Raw genomic sequence first — 6,906 nt, 5'->3', positions numbered from 1 at the left:
GGATCTCTCCGCTATTGTTCTGCACTCTGTGGCATAAGTACACCAAGGGTAATGAAGAGTTACGATGGCCCAAGACTGGTTCGTTTGATGAAAAGAAAATTGCGTTTCTACAGGAACAATTGTTTTCTAGGCGAAGTAGGCAGGCCATGTTCGATGCTCTAATTGCATGGCAGAAGGAGGCCAAACAACGGCGAATAAGGGAAGAGAAAGTAGCTAGAGCTAAGGCAGGACAGAATGTTACTCAGAAAGCTATGGCCTATGACCGAGAAAGAGTAGAGAAAGGATTGCGGAAGATGAAATAGAGGATTTGTTGCACACCAGGCCACCGCCCCCTTATGTGCCCCAGAGACTATACCCAGAGGTGTCAAGGGCCTCAGCCCCGGCCCCAGATATGTCCCTGGGGGCCTCGGCTTCGGCTCCCCCGGCCACTACTACCCCTCCCTCCCTACCAAACCTCTCCCGGTTGCCGACATCTGTGTCTGACGTTATAGCCATGCTGCCTAATTTATTGACGGCAGCTGCAGCCGGGACCCCTCAGCTGCCGCCGGGGTCAATGTCTTCCCCTTCTGTTCTGCCCTCCTCCTCTGCTAGTACAACACCAGTAGCAGCTGTGACTACTCCAATACATCCGACCAGTCTCACGGAGGGTAGGAAGTTGTTCACTCGTTCTGCCTTGGGAACGGAAGAAAGGGCAGCTATTGCCACACAAGCGTCCCAGTGGATGCGACATCCTATTTATACTCTTGCTGATATCTGGAGTACCATGAGGGACTACGAACCGGTAATGCAACAGCATGCCCTGGAACATATGGCCAACCGTCTCATCTCTGTATGGGAACAGGTACACCAGGGAGGGAGAGCTCCGGCCATATTGTATGATATCCTTGATCAGATTCACAAATCCCAATTGACGCCTGAAGACGTGTATGGGAAGGTGCAGACTTTGGTTTCTTATAGAACTCGTTTGCAGTCCGCCCTTCCCGCCGGATCCTCCCAATTCCATATGCGGGAAGTACACCCTATCTTCCATCCGGAAGTTGCCGCGGTGGTGGATGACAACGGTGTTGTTACCCGCCCGGGAATAGACGCCCGGTTCCAGGAACAATGGGTCTATACCCCCTGGAAGCGGAGTGAGGTATTATCCTTGAAAAGCCAGTTGCCCGATCCTAGAAAAAACCCCACTGCATATTACAAAGAACTGACTGAAGCCGCCTCGTCAGCAGTAATGACGTTGGCGGATATTGAATTATTCTTTGCCCTATTGGTACCGGTGGATATTTGGCGCCAGGTACATGACCAGGACCATGTCACGGAATTTGGTGGAACATGGGACCAACTGAGAAATTGGGATAGAGATCGCAAACCGGGGAACAAGCCCCGACCTGAGATACTGGCTTTACCTGAGAGAATAATAACCTATATGCATTCATTGATCCCACCTAGAAATGTAGATTGGGATAAGCTGACGGCCTGTAAGCAAAAGAAGGATGAGAGCGTATCTGATTTCTTCACAAGGTTTGAGGGAGTATTCATTGATTTCAGCGGACAGGACCTGGCTACGGAGGGGGGTGTGCGTTTATTTGTTAATAGATTTGTAACCAATTTGCTACCCGAAGTATCGGCTCGGCTGCAGGCAGCTGAGAGTACCTGGACGACCACCACGCCTTCCACGATACTAAGCATGGCTCAGTATTATGAGCATCGGGAAAACGAGAGCAAGGATAAGACAGAAAGAAAGTCGAAAGATTTGAAGACACGAGTATTGCTACAGCAAGTGGAGAGGGGTAGAGGAAGAGGAAGAGGGTTGCAGAATTTCGTTCCAAGAGGGGCGGTGCCCACGCACACGACTGGGCGAACGGATCTAGGCATAAATCAATGTGCTTTCTGCAAGGAGGAGGGGCATTGGAGAGCTCAATGCCCGTTATTACATGAGCAGAACACTGCTTCTAGGGGTCGTGGAAGGGGTAGAGTAAGTGGACATCAAGGTGGATACACGAGACAAGAACAGGCGGTACGAGGTGAGAACAGTCAGAATTATTTCGATCAAAGTCAGGGTAAACAATACTACCATGACGGACGTGTGACGGATGGAGACATCGGGTACACTCAAGCATAGGATAGCCAAGGGCAGAGTAAGGGGCATGTGTCAATCCCGATAGATCAGGCTGGACCTCATGTCCATGCACAATTGCTGGAGGCATCAGGTAAGTTTTTGGTTGACACAGGGGCTATGAACAGTTCTGTTTCACGTGCCTTGGTCCCGGGGGCCGCTCGGTCTGGCCAGACTAATGTGTCCGTGGGGTTCTCTGGAACTCCGGTGGTAAGCCCCATTTCGAAGCCACTTTCCCTTACTGTGGGACCAGTCACGATCGAATCACCTTTCCTCCTCACTTCCCAGTGTGGGGAAAATCTCATGGGTATGAATATATTAAAAAGATTACATGCCCGCATCTTTTGCTCCCCCGACGGAGTTTACCTGACCATTAGGAATCCCTCCATCCCCTCCATCCAATGTTTCTCAAAGACGGACTCCTTACCCCCTGAGCTTGCAAAACTCCCGAGGGATCTTAGGGCCCTGGGGGACACTGACGTAGGGTACCTACAAATCCCTCCAGTGTCCATCACTTTGAAACAGAATGCTAAATTGCCGAGGATCCCACAATACAAAATAGCCCCCGAGGGTGAACGTGCTTTACTGGCCATTATTTCTGATCTGATTAAAACAGGGGTGGTGGAGGAAACGGCTTCCAATATCTGCAACAGCCCGATTCTTCCGATTCTTAATCGAGCCCCTGTACCCCAGTCCCCTGATTATGCTGATACCTATCGATTTGTGATTGACCTACGAGAAGTTAATAAGATTGTGGTACCCCAGTATCCTGTGGTACCAGACATTAATTCCATTTTGACCATGATTCCTCCCACTGCCACATTTTTCTCGGTGATTGATTTGAAGAATGCTTTCTTTAGTATTCCCATTCATCCAGATAGTAGACATTGTTAGGTTTCTCATTGGGAGGCCGCAGCTTTAGATTCTGTCGCGCCCCCCAGGGGTACACCGAAAGCCCTAGCATTTACAGCCAAGCCCTGAAGAGGGTATTGGACTCTTTACAATTGCCCCCAGGTAATGTCCTATTGCAGTATGTCGACGACCTCCTTGTGGCTTCTGATACAGAACATGGTTGCCGCGATGCCACGGTTACCCTGCTACGACATCTGGCCACTCACGGTAACAAGGTGTCGCTCTCTAAATTTCAATATTGTCGACCGGAGGTGACCTATCTCGGTCATCTCCTGTCGAAGGAGGGAAGACAGTTGACTTCTGAGCGCATTGCAACCATAACTAACATGCCTGTTCCTCGCACGCAACGTGATGTTCGCGCTTTGCTTGGCATAACCTCCTACTGTCGCCAATGGATTGCTAACTATTCTCTCTTGACTAAACCTTTCCTGTATCTAACTACGAAGGATGTGCATGAACCTTTACCTTGGACTGATGAATGCCAGACTGCTTTTTCCGCTCTGAAAACTGCTCTTTGCTCTGCTCCTGTGCTTGGCACCCCTGACTACCGGAAACCTTTTGTGCTCTACGTGCATGAGGTGGACGGTTGTTCTCTTTCAGTGTTGACACAAGACTTTGGTGGTAAGCAAAGGCCTTGTGCATATTTCTCGGCGGTTTTGGACAATGTCGCCAGAGCACTTCCCAGTTGTCTGAGGGCTGCAGCGGCAGTTGCCATAGCCATCAGACAATCGGAAGGGCTAGTCCTGAATACGGATCTGACAGTAATGGTGCCTCATGCTGTGGACGTATTATTAAACAGGACACAGACGCAGCACTTAACTAGTGCGCGTCTTACAGGGTACGAATTGACCCTGTTTGCACCTCATATAACGATCAAGAGATGTGTTAATTTGAACCCTGCCACGTTGTTACCCCTCCCTTCGGGAGGCGGTGGACAAGACGTACATGATTGTATCTTTCGAACTGAATAAGAAACCAAGGGCCGGATAGATCTAACTGACACCCCACTATCTGATGCCCAAGGGGAATTGTATGTAGATGGGTCATGCTTCAGATTACCGGATGGTACGACAGCTGCGGCTTATGCGATCACTACTCTGCAAACGGTAGTTGAGGCGGCGAAGATACCATACCGGTCGGCCCAGGCGGACGAATTGATTGCATTATTCAGGGCCTGCGAGTTAGGGAAAGGCATCAGGCTAAATGTCTACACCGACAGCCAGTATGCGTTCGGTGTAGCACACAGCTTCGGGAGGTTATGGGCGGAAAGAGGATTCTTGACATCCCATGGTGAGAGAATAAAGAATGGGCCATTAGTTGAACGGTTACTAGCCGCATTAACATTGCCCAAGACCCTGGCTATAGTCAAATGCAGTGCACACAAAGTTATAACTGATGATGTGGGGAGGGGAAATTTCTTTGCAGACCGGATCGCCAAGGAAACGGCCCAGTCTGACACCACTTCCATGCTTGTAGTAACAAGAATGATAGAAGCAGGGGTTTTTAACAACACCATAGATAGCGTAAAAGAGCTGCAGAAAGAGGTGACCCCGGAAGAGCTGACATACTGGCAAGAGCAAGTGGGGAGGCTTGATGAGAATGGGTGTTGGACCGATCTGTCAGAGAGGTGTAGATGGTTACTGCCGAACGCATTTGTAAATGCGGTGGTAACCATGGCACACGGACCTTCGCATGTGGGAGTTCAGGCCATCTGTGCCATATTGGATCCTGTCTGGTATAATGTTAATATCCATAAGACAGCTAGGAACTTGGTCCAGCATTGTATAATTTGTCTCCAGCATAATCCTGGGGTCAGTATCCCCGTCCTGGCGGGTAGTTTTGCACCACCCACCCTGCCTTTCGAAGTACTCCAAATGGATTACATACAACTAGAGCGAGTTAACAATCTGAAATACGTGCTAGTGGTGATTTGTACCTTTAGTAGGTGGGTAGAGGCGTATCCCACGAAGGAAAATACTGCTCTGGCAACTGCGAAAGCCCTGGTGAAAGAGTTCTTTCCTCGATATGGGTTGCCACGGGTGATTTGGAGTGACAACGGGACACATTTTAATGCTAACCTAGTTAAGTATGTATGCAAGGGTCTGTCCATCCGGCAGAAGTTTCATGCAGCTCGACATCCCCAGTCAGCGGGTCTGGTTGAGAAATATAATGGGATTTTGAAGTTAAGATTGGCTAAGCTTCAGGACACGACAGGATTAAAATGGCCCGATCTCCTGCCCCTGGCCCTGTTGTCTGTAAGAACTACTCCCCATTCACGGAGTGGTATCTCCCCTTATGAAGTCATTTTTGGCAGACCGGCCAACGTATGGGGAGTACCCCGGCCCAAATCTTTCAGGGACATTGATCATCCTATGTTGACTGACTATTTGTATGTTTTGACTAAAGATCTTCGTTCCATTCATCAACAGATATCTGCCGCACTGCAGCCCCTGCCGGAGGGTCCTGGACACAGCGTAGAACCGGGACAGTGGGTCCTGGTCCGAAACTACCAACGGAAGTCGAGTTTGGATCCGCGCTGGTCCCGGCCGTACCAGGTGCTCCTGGCCACGCGAACGGTGGTGAAAGTCGAAGGGAAGCAGCACTGGATCCATATCTCCCATCTTAAGCGAGTTCCCCTCCCATTGCCAAGGGAACAACTTGACCAGGAGGAAGGTCAGCCAACTCAAGGTGAACCCAGCACAGAAGAGTCACTTTCCCCGGACACCCGCAGAGAGGTTGACGGGCAAGGGGAGAGTGCTGTGAGCGTGGAAACCCCTTTCTGTGGCCACCCAATTGTCCAAAGGGAAGCATCTGGTCGGGAGCCCAGCTCCTCGTCTGACCCCTCTGTGCCCACCTTGCTTGCGAATCCCGAAACCTCTAGTCGGGATCGATATCACCTGCGGCCCCGGAAATAGACAATCCCAGGTCTAGTCCCGGCAAGTGCAGCTGGAGGCCCCCGCAGAGACCTGAGGATTGTTGGAACACTGGACTGAACTCGTTGAGAGCATGGAACTTTAAGTAGAGCTCTGTTCAGAATGAAGATAGAGACATTGATCAGATGAACGGAGGGGCCCAGGTGGAGTTCTCTTTTCAACACGGGTCGCGTCAAGTGTGACTCCAACGCGAGAAGTTTTTACCTTTTTACCTTTTTGTTTTTTCTGAACAATAGGAGTCTGCCTGTGAGGCTCTATACGGACACAGGAAAGAAGCACCCTCCGGCAGGTCGGACTGCTTGTAGACCCCCTTTTCCCAAGATTATATTGGACTTTTAGTGAGGAAATGTACCCTTTTGCTCGGTTTGTCCCTGAAGACGGGCGTCCCATAGTACCTCGTGCCGTTCCCCCGCATTTGCCAATGTTCTCCTCATGGAGCTTGCCTGTTAAAATTGTTTTCATTTCTATACTGATGGTATCATTTGCACTATGTTTAGGTTTGTTCATATATCTAGAGTTTCGTCATCCTGTACACACCTTGATAATGTCTACTCCTGCCCCTAAGGAACATCATTTCCAGACCTTTGCCCCTCATAAGGAAAGACACCGACAGACATATGTACATAATGCTTTTATTGAAATGCTGCACCAGACTCATAGCTCCACAAACGTTACCGATTGTTGGGTCTGTGGGCTTCTTCCGTCAGTGATGCATAAGCAAGATTTGTTTATATCAGTGCCTTTATCTTATTTAGGTAGTTGCGAAGCTTGGTTTAAAATGTTATCCATGTTGTACGAACACTACACTATAGATGGACGTCGATTCTCAGAGAAGGATTATGCCTTGATTTTAGCATATATAGAGACACACCAAGGTTTTACCCCTAATGCTGAGGGAACGGATGGTACCCTTGACCCCACCGCCTGCATGAATGTATACACTGATCATGA

The sequence above is a fragment of the Triturus cristatus genome, chromosome 6, assembly GCF_964204655.1.
Source record: "Triturus cristatus chromosome 6, aTriCri1.1, whole genome shotgun sequence".
NCBI lineage: Eukaryota > Metazoa > Chordata > Amphibia > Caudata > Salamandridae > Triturus > Triturus cristatus.
Note: the sequence above shows the minus strand (reverse complement) of the source record.